Source organism: Herpailurus yagouaroundi, unplaced genomic scaffold (assembly GCF_014898765.1).
Source record: "Herpailurus yagouaroundi ecotype Mexico unplaced genomic scaffold, PumYag 29, whole genome shotgun sequence".
Taxonomy (NCBI): domain Eukaryota; kingdom Metazoa; phylum Chordata; class Mammalia; order Carnivora; family Felidae; genus Herpailurus; species Herpailurus yagouaroundi.
Genome location: NW_024412377.1, coordinates 43,826,669 through 43,836,853, shown reverse-complemented (window position 1 = coordinate 43,836,853; position 10,185 = coordinate 43,826,669). Strand labels below are relative to the sequence as shown.

The window sequence follows — 10,185 nt, the reverse complement described above, 5'->3', positions numbered from 1 at the left end:
ACCAGGTGCAGCCCCCGGAAACGTGTTAAGTATGGGGCCTCACACAAAACAAGCAAATGATTACATTCTGTAACTGAAAAGCACGGCGGCAGCGAGAGAGGGTGGAGGGAGAGCTGATTCCTGTCTGGCTTTTCTTCCCTTCCCTTAAAACACTGGTTCTCAACCCAGGGAGCACATTCGAGACACCTGGGGAGCCAGGGCAGAGACACCTGGGGAGCCAGGGCAGAGAGGCGCCCCAGAAATCGTACAGAGGCTAAGCTGTCTTGCTTCCCAGCGAGAGGCAGACACTGGGCTTGGCACTTTCCATGCATGATCCGTCCCGTGAATCTGCACGACCTTATGAAGCCGGTGTTTATTCTTACCCCCATTTCACAGATGGAGCAACCGGAGCTTGGGGGAGGTTAAGTCGCTTCTGGAAAAACTCACAGCTAATCACAGTGAGAAGAAGAATTACCTTTTATGGGAGGCTTTCCTGCTAAGTGACATCCATTTAACCTTTATCTTTTTTTTTTTGATCCTCATAACAAGCCCGTGAGGTAGGAGTTATTATTATCCCCATCTTTTCAAAAAAGGAAACTGAGGCTCAGACTCAGTAACTCACCCAAGGTTACTGAGCTCGTGGGTGGCAGTGCTAGCGTTTTGAACCGGGCCTGGGAGGCTGGGGGGATCTCAGGGCTGCATGTCAGGGAGGACTGTGGGGAGCACTAGCTGAGAGCTTCCCCAGGCCCCTCACGGTCTCTGTGTGTCCTTGCATGACTACTACCTGCCTAGGGCCTCAGTTTATCCTTCTGGAAGCCCGAGGAGGGAGGTGGAAATGGGCCTGATTTCTCAGCAACTTTCCAGCCCTCATTTTCCATGACTCGATTCCCCACTGTGAGTTCTGGGCCACAAACCAGTTGGCTTCCTCCCTCCCTCTCCGTGAGACAGGGAGCTGGCAGGAGGGGATGATCCGCCTCAATTCTCCCACCTCCTTTTTCCTCCTCCTCCTCCTGGGCTGGGACACACCTACTCCAACTTTCTCAGCAGCCTCTTTGGGAGTGCGTGCGGGGCTTTCCTGCTCGGAGTCTCTGCACCTCCCTCCGAAGCCTGTCAGCTTGGTGCTTGGGGAAAGGGCTCCAGCCCAGCAGCCCAGCCCGGGGCACCCTCCCCTGCCTGAAGGGCATAGGTAAGGCCTGCTGGAGGGTGGGAGGCTGGGGGAGGGGGTTGCAAAGCGAATCCATTCTTGTGCCCTGTCCCAGAGCAGGGGGCGGGGCGGGGGGGGCCCCCGGTTGGGGGCTCTTTGAAGGTGAGACGGGACCAGGAGATGGCTGGGGCAGGCACGGTGGGGGTAGGACAGGGGCACCTAGGTACACTGAATGAATCCAAGCCAGAGATGTAGCCAGCCCGAGCCTTGGGGCTGGGGATTGGGGCAGGGGAACGGGCAAGGCTAGGACTTTTATCTCATGGAGGAGCAAGGTCACATTTGCAGGCTTAGGAAGTTGGACTCATGTCCTTGGAAGAATGGGAAGTCTGTGCTTGGGCTTTCAGGGGATGAGCCTTCCGGGGGCATGTGGGGACATTTTCCTCTGTGGTTTTAGGGGGAAGTGCTGGGGTCAGGGGGCCAAGAGGTGCTGGCTTCTTGTGTGTGTCCAGGGAGGCAGAGGGGTCCTATTATGGACAAAGCCACCTGGTGTGGAGGAGGGAGGGAGGATCTAAGGGACAGTCAGATAACCTGGCCAGCCGTGGCCTCTGTGTGACTCTTGAGGCACTCTGACGAGACCTCAGCTTCTCCTGGCTGTAAAATGAGGGCGCTCACCATCTCCAGGGGCTGTGAAAGGCTGTGGGTCTAAGAGGCACCAGAGGCAGCACGGGGGTGGGGTGGGGTGAGTGGGGGCAGCTCTGTTCCCCTGTCTTGGGGGAAGCAGGAATCCGATGCCTATCTTTGGAGGCAGGACAGCTCGAGTGGAACGCTGAACAGAGATGCCAGGCCAGGGTTCAGCCCTCCACTGGAGAGAGGGTGTGCCGTATGCCCGGATGCGGGGAACAGCAGAGTATTCTGGGGTTTGCCGAGGGCTCAGGAGGGCCGCCTCTGTCGCCAGCCACGCTCTGGAGCTGGCCGCCTGGGCTCAGGAGACAGGAGGGAGGTCGAGAAGCAGGCACAGGGCTCCTTTTACAGACGGGGAGCTGAGCCTGGGCGGAATAACAGTGCCCTGCACGCGGAGCACCACTCTCAGTCATTGTTACTGTTGATGTTTGCTGGGTGCTTCCTGTGTTCAGGGACTGGGCTGAGCGTGCATGGTCATTTGAAAATTGTGGGCTTTTGAAGCAGGGAAGATGGAAAGAGAATTTCACTATTTGAATTTCTGTAACTCAGCGGGCTGTGTGGCCTGAGACAGTTCCATACCTCTCTGGGCCCATTTCCCTCCACATAAAATAAAGGTGGCTAGATTAGTGTATGACCCATTCTTAACTGATTCACCCCAGGAAGCGTGTTGGTCATGCAGAGCAGGAAGGACTGGCTATTTTGCAGGTGGGGAAGCAGGGGCAAGCTCAGGTTTCCCCCAGGGCTCTCCACGGAGCACGGGTTACACTGTGGCAGGGACATGCTATGTGCATGACGCTGGCTAGCCTGATAGAGTGCAACAGTGACACCCCCCTCTGCCAGGGGCTCCCCAGGCTTCAGTTTTCTCATCTGTAAAATGGAAGAGGAGCTAGAGAGAGTCAAGTTCTCCCTGGAACCCCCCTCTGATTCTATGACGCTTGGGGGTCTCCTTAAGGACTCAGGGGACCAGACCCAGAAGGACACGGACATTCTCCAACCCCTACATGTCAGCTGTGGCTGTACTTTCTCTGGGGAGGGGTTGGCGGGCTCCCTCTACACCGGTCCTCTGGGAGTTGGGCCGCTGTACTCTGCTCCCTGCACCTTCTTCCCTGGGTACAAATGAACTCACCCCGGTCTACAAGTTCTCCTTCCAGCTGCCCCATGATAGGCTGTGGTGCTGGCATTGCTGGTGGCCAGGTGGGGCCAGGTAGGTAGGAGAGAATGCGGACAAGGGCCGCGTCTTAAAGGAAACCGGGCAGGGGCACCTGGGTGGCTCGGTCGGATGCACGGCCGACTTCGGCTCAGTTCATGATCTCGCGGTCTGTGAGTTTGAGCCCCACATGGGGGTCTGTGCTGACAGCTTAGAGCCTGGAGCCTGCTTCACATTCTGTGTCTCCCTCTCTCTGTCTCTGCTCCTCCCCCACTCATGCTCTGTCTCTGTCTGTCTCAGAAATAAATAAACATTAAACATTTAAAAAAAAAAAAAAGAAAGAAAGAAAGAAAACCAGGCAATGGTATTGGCACAATTAGGGACCTTTGTACCCCCTGGATGGGCCCTGCCCTTTGGGCTTCTTCCAAATTGGATGGGACAGAGCCTCCGGAAGTTTCCCATGCTTCCTGGGTCCCCAGCACCTGCTGAGCTGGCCCACAATCTCAATGCTACTGTTTCTATGGCTAATGGTCCTAATGCTTGTGTTTATAATGGGGGTCTCTAGACAGGCTTACAAAGAAAAGCCTGGGTCCAAATCCTGGGTATTTTTAGTTATGTGACCTGGGGCCTCAACTCCTCTAAACCTCAGTCTCCTTATTTGAAAAATAGGATGAATGACAGTCCTTTTCTCAGCGATTGAGGTGACATTTGAATGAGGTCACGCGTGTAGTGCACAGGGCCTTATTGGTTACGTTCGTGGTCATCAATTACTCAGCTCCCTGTGCTTCCCTTGGGCGGACGCCATCTCACAGGACCCTGAAGTACTCCTTCGTAAGACAAGTCACTGTTGTGGTTATTAGTTATTTGTGTTTTTGTCTCCTGCTCCTGGCTCCTACTAAGGGTTGCTCACTGCTCTGGCATCCGCGTCTAGCACGGTGCCTGGCCAATCCGAGAAGCTCATCACATATCTGCTGAGAGAGCTAATGACTCTTCATTTCTAATTCATAGAGGAGAACGGTCACTTAGAGGGACGGAGGATTAGCCGGACCCAGCCACAGATAACTAAGAGTAAGGAGCGGAAAGATCCCTAGAGAGGATTGAATCAGACAGATGGAGCCCCTGCAGCCTCACCAGAGAAGGCTGAGAACTTGGCTGACGTCACACAGCAAGCGAGCGGGGAAGGCAGGACTACGACACAGGCCTTTTCACTCTCCTCTGCCTCTCTGCCAAGTCCGGTTCAGAAGGTATTGCTTCCCATGCGGGTCGTCAGTCTAGGAGGCTGGTGAATCATCCCCACGTCCCCAGAAGGCAATTTGGGACCAACAACCAAGTTGACCGCTAGACTGCAAGTTGCCTTTCAGGGGACAGGGGACATAAACCTCATCAGTCAGACCCCTTTCCCATCACCCACCAGCACACACACCCCCACACGCACATGCACACGTTCCTGCCCGCACACTGCTCTGTCACTATCGCCAACGAGCTGGCAGGTGCCTGTGACTGTACAACTAGAAGGGTCCTGAGGACTTCCCTGAAGTCTCCAAGAATCGGTGGTCCCATTTTACAGAGGGAACCATTGATTTTAAACATTCACCTAAAGTCACCAGTCTGTAATGGTGTCCTGGGTCATTGGGCAGCCGAAATGGATCCATTTCTTTCTTTCTTTCTTTCTTTCTTTCTTTCTTTCTTTCTTTCTTTCTTTCTTCCTTCCTTCCTTCCTTCCTTCCTTCCTTCCTTCCTTCCTTTCTTTCTTTCTTTCTTTCTTCTTTCTAATGTTTTATTTTTGAGATGGGGAGGGGCAGAGAGAGAGGGGGAGACAGAGGATACAAAGTGGGCTCCACGCTGACAGCAGAGAACCCGATGAGGGGCTCGAACTCATGACCTGGACCGAAGTCGGAGGCTCAACTGACTGAGCCACCCAGGCGCCCCAACGGGGAGTCATTTCTGAGCATGGGATTTAAGCATGGAGAAGAGAGCTCTCATTGACCGACCCCTCCACACGCCTGTCGCCAGGTTGTCACGTGCACCTTCTAGTCTGCTGTGCTTCCCTTGCTGTTGACAAGAGACACTCAGGAAAGCTAAGCCACTTCCTTTCAGTCACACGGCTCCTTTTCCCTCCCCACTTAGTTCAGTACACTTAATGGGCACTTACGATGTGCTAGGTCCCCAGAGATTCACCGTTGGTGGCAGCAGGCCCATAAATGGACGGTTTAATACCTCGAGGTGGGTAGCAAAATAGAGGCAAACTCAGACTGGAATGAGGGCCCAGAGGAGTGATAGTCAGCCTAGTTACAGAGCCAATGAAGGAAGCCTTCTTGGAGGAGGTGGCACTGCACATCAGTCTGAATAAGGCTTAAATAAGAAACCAAAAGTAGGAAAGGCAATTCACAAAGAGAAAGCAGCATGTGTCAAGGTGCGGCCAGGGTGTGCAGGAAACCGTCAGCTGGGTGGAGAACATTTGGAGACCTGCAGTGAGAGGTAGGATGGGGCCAGGTCATCAAAGGCCTTATGTGACAGGCCAAGGAGTATGGCTTTTTTTTTCAATGTAGTTTATACATGATTTTTAAAACATTTTTTTCAACGTTTATTTTTGAGACAGAGAGTGAGTGGGGGAGGGGCAGAGAGAGAGGGAGACAGAAGCCGAAGCAGGCTCCAGGCTCTGAGCTGTCAGCACAGAGCCCAATGTGGGACTCAAACCCACGGACTGTGAGATCATGACCTGAGCCAAAATCAGCCGCTTAACTGACTGAGCCACCCAGGTACCCCTATACATGATTTTTTTTTTAATGAGGAACTAGAAACATACAAAAGAAGATTAAAAAAAAAAAACTGGGATGACTGGGTGGCTCAGGCAGTTGGGCGTCTGACTCCGGCTCAGGTCATGATCTCACAGTCCTTGAGTTCGAGCCCCACATCAGGCTCTGTGCTGACAGCCTGCTTTGGATTCTGTGTCTCCCTCTGTCTCTGCCCCTCCCCCACTTATTCTCTCTCTCTCCCTCTCAAAAATAAACATTTTAAGAAATTAAAAAAAAAAAACATCGCCCAGCTTCAAGAATTGTGTTTCCTCCACCAACTCTTCCCCCATCAGATTATTTTGAAGCAGATCCCAGATATATAATTGCATCTGAAAATATTTTCATCTGTTTGTTTAAAACAGAAGGACTTCAGAAAATCATCAGAGCAGCATGGCTTTTATTTTGTAAATATTGGAGGACTGTGTTGAGGGAGGTTCAGCTGAAGGGTGCCTTGGCTGTGGGGAAAAGCAGGAATTTGAGGAAGGGGATTGGAGTATTTTGTTGTCTCCCCCTCGGGCAAGCACATGCCTGATATTCCCGCTGATTAACAAAGCATCTCCTAAAACTCATCTCCTTCTGGAAGAGGTGATGCCTTAAACATGTTCCAGTTTAGAGCCTGGGGAAGAGAGAAATCCCTCCCCTTCTCCCACTCCTGAGTCTTGCTCCATCCCAGAGACTGGAGTGGCCCCTGTGAGGCACCTGCCTGTCCCCTGGCTGGGAAAATTGGGAGCCCACAATGGAGAACTCTCCATTTGCCAGATCCGGCGCCCACAGCAGTTGGTCTGGGAGCAAGCTGAGCAGGACCGTGCATGCCAGCAGTGGGGCAACGTTCGTGTGCGTGTGCTCACGTGTCCCAGGTCAGAGCTGCTGTCTGTACCTGCGGCACCCTTCTCTCTCTGGGTCCTCTCAGCAAACGCAAGACTACGTGGCACAAAATGCATCGTTTTAGATGCCCAGGAGCTTAGCCTGGGGAAGAGGCAGAGCTTGGTATCAGCACTGCACCACGGTTGGGTGCATGAGCTCTGGAGCCAGGGTGCTCTCGCTCCAGTTCAGCCTGTCCCGCTGTCTATGCCTCTGATCTTGGGCACATAACGTCACCTCTCTGAGGGTGCAGGGGTGTATAATGCCATCTACCTCGTAGGGCTGCTGCCTCTTCTTAGCATAGTAGCCAGGACATATGAAAAGCTCACTAAACATTAGCTACTATTACAGATTTGGAGTCTCCTGAAGTCTGGAGAATCGATTCAGCAGCATCATAGCATTTTGGAAAATTCAAATCCTAGAATCTCAAACTCTTGGAAGCATATAATTAGAAGAGCCCTATTAGATCCCTAGCATAAGTCTCTACTCTGTGAAGATTCTCTACACAGTGTCTCTGTACTCTTTTTTTTTTTTCTTTTCATAAACATTCAAGAGCAAGGTGCATCAACCATTGTAAGTTACAACTTGACGAATTTTACAAAGCGCTCACAGCAGTGATAACCAGCAACCAGAGCAAAAGCAGACACGACCCGTGCACCCCTCCCCCGCCGTCCCCCAGAGCCCTCCTGATGCTCCTCGCCAGTCCCTACACCCACCCCCTCACACACACAAACGTAGTGATTATCCAGCCGGCTGGGCTGTTGTCAAATACCTTCTTGTGGAGTGTGTATCATCATTAGGCGAGCCCTAATTATTAGAGAGGCTCGGTGAGTTAATTTGGAAGTTGTCGATTAAACTTTACCTTTAAGTTGTTTTGTTTCTACTGTCATACTTCAGTGGCAGCCTCGTTTAGGGCTGAGCTCCCAAAATGCCTAGGCCTGCTTTTAAAAACACAGATTCCGCAGCCCCATTCTGAGTCTAGCACCAGAATGTGGGATCTGGTGTGGGACCAGGGAATCTGTGTTTTTACAAGCTCTCGGTGAGGTCCAGCTGGCTTTGGGAACCACTCAACTAGTGTTTCAGAGCTCGGACTCAACTTGGAGAGGCTACTTTTCCAATCCATGTTCCATCTTACTGGCCATTGACCTTGGACAAGGCTCTCGGACTTTCTGACCCTCAGGTTTTTCACTTATCAGATGGAGACGCAATGATAGGACTTATACTGTTGGGTTGTTGACGGGCTCTGACAGGTGCATGTTCACTAAGTGAAGACATAGTCAGCAGGGCTATTACTGGGAAGAGCCCCTCTGTGGTGTAGCCAAAGGAATATTGGATTTGGTATCTGAAGCCTTGTGTTTGCGTCCTGACTGGGCCACTTGCTGGCAGTATGACCTTGGCCAAATCTTTTGACTCCCCCTCTCTGGGTCTCGACTTCCCTCATAGGGTCTTTGAGGGGATCGAACAAGAGAAGGGATCGGAAAACTGCGCTGAGGACAGAAAAATGCTGAGTGAAGTAAACTCCAATGAATGGGGACTCAGCTGAGCCTGGGAACCCAGTGGAAAGCGGGCTTGCCTTGCCCTTGCGGTTAGCGGAGGGCGGGCCAGGTGGGGGTGGGAGAGGGAGCTGCTGAGACCTTGGTGTTCCACAGTCCCGGTATGCCCTGGCACAGCTCCCGTGCTTCTTGGTTTCTGACAACTGTCTCCTTCCTGGCTTCTGGGGCAGGAAGAACCCAAGATCCCATAGCGATGAAATCCCGTGCAATGTGCCATAGCCAGAATGCTTTTATTATTTCAATGTCTTCCCTTTTATTAAAAGCTCTTTGAAGCCCTTTACTGGCATTTTTAGAACACTGTTTTAATGAAGTGTCATAGGCATACGAGAAATGCACAAATCCTAAGCGTATGGCCCAATGAATTTTCCAGAAACTAACCGGTTCCCAGATGAAGAAACAGAACATTACCACCATTCCAGAAACCTCTTTTGTGCCCCTTCCAGTCACTAACCCCCTCACAGGGGAACTTTATCTTACTGTAATCCACAGATAAGTTTGCCTGTTTTTAAACGTTATATAGTTGGAAGAGTACAGTACGGACTCTTTTGCATATGGCTGCTTTTGGTCCGCAGTATGTGAGTGGGATTCATCTGTATTGTTGCCCAGAACAATACTTCATTTCCCCTGATACATAGTATTCCCTTATATGACCATTCTACAGTTTACTTATCCATTCTGCTCTTGATGGACATTCAGGTTATTTCTAATGTAGGGCTATTATAATGGTGCTTCTCGGAGCAATCTGCCTGAGTCTTTTGGTGAATATACTTCCGTTGTGTCCCCTAAGAAGATTGCTGGGTCATGAGGTATATGTATGTGTATCGAACCCTGTTATTTATTTTTTAGTTTTTTAAATGTTTATTTATTTTTGAGAGAGAGAGACAGAGCACAAATGGGGGTGGGGGGGAGACAGAGAGAGGGAGACACGGAATCCGAAGCAGGCTCTAGGCTCTGAGATGTCAGCACGGAGCCCGATACGGGACTCGAACCCACGAACCGTGAGATCATGACCTGAGCCGAAGTCGGTGGCCTAACCGACTAAGCCACCCAGGTGCCCCTCGAACCCTTTTATTTTGAAGCTTAGCTCAATTTACTGCAAGTAGAACATGGTTCATGGGGTTGAGGGATTGAGTCTCTACTCAAGAGATGGATAGACCTGACCACAGGATGATAAATATTTGCCTCCAGGGTCTGAGGTGCTGGGGGCACAGACAGGTTTGCAGATTCAGAGGCTCTCAGGTGAAAGTCAGACGCGGGAATCAGACCTGTTGCTTTCCGTCCCCGGTCTGCTCTTGCATTTGACTCTAGAGATGGCTTTGTGTCTGCTTTGCCTGAGGGCCAGTCTTCCCCCCAGTGTGGTCAGCAGACCACCTACAGGGGAAAGCGTGTACCCCCAGCCCACCTCAGCCCTACTCAATCAGACTCCTTGAGATGTGGCTGTGATTTTTCACACACTGGCATTTGCGAAGCACTTCTTATGAGCTTGCGGTCTTTTCCGCTCTTCTCCACCCCTCTCCACTGGGGCCTAGGAGAGGGCCACCTGTGGGCTATCCACTTTGAAAGGAGGCGTGGTAAAACACAAGATCCTAAAAGAAGAGGTGACCTTGTTCAGCAGATCTCAAACACCAGTCTCACCAAAATCACCCCGGGAACTCGTTAAACCTCTATTCCTGGGCCCCACCCCTAATGATTTTGTTTAGTAGATCTGGGGTGGGGCTGGGAATACGTAACCCCCACCTCCACCCCCTTAGGGAATTTCCAATGGTGGGAACCACTGGTTCAATTCAATGGCCAGTCCTGTCCTGTGAGAAGACAGTGGGCCCAGTGACTCTGTTCCGTGTCTGCCATGGCTGAGTGGAGCGCGAGTCACAGGGAAGAGGGGAAAGTGGAATCGGTGTGGACGGAGCCCAGGGGGCTGGAGTGGGGAACTCCAAAGCTTGGCCAGGAGCCCGCCAGCAGAGGCTGCTTAGCATCTCAGCACGCACCTTGATGCTCACACATATCCCTAACCCTTTGGTGCCCCTA

General features: G+C 51.8%; 1 protein-coding gene across 1 annotated transcript in view; it reads left to right on the top strand.

The window, feature by feature from the left end:
* Positions 1-996: 996 nt before the first annotated feature.
* The window catches only part of FAT2 (FAT atypical cadherin 2), an 83,845-nt gene continuing 74,656 nt past the window's right edge, over positions 997-10,185 (top strand). Inside the window, exon 1 of the mRNA XM_040498179.1 lies at positions 997-1,165. The gene's annotated coding sequence lies outside the window, so the exon portion shown is untranslated. The remainder of the gene's footprint in view (positions 1,166-10,185) is intronic.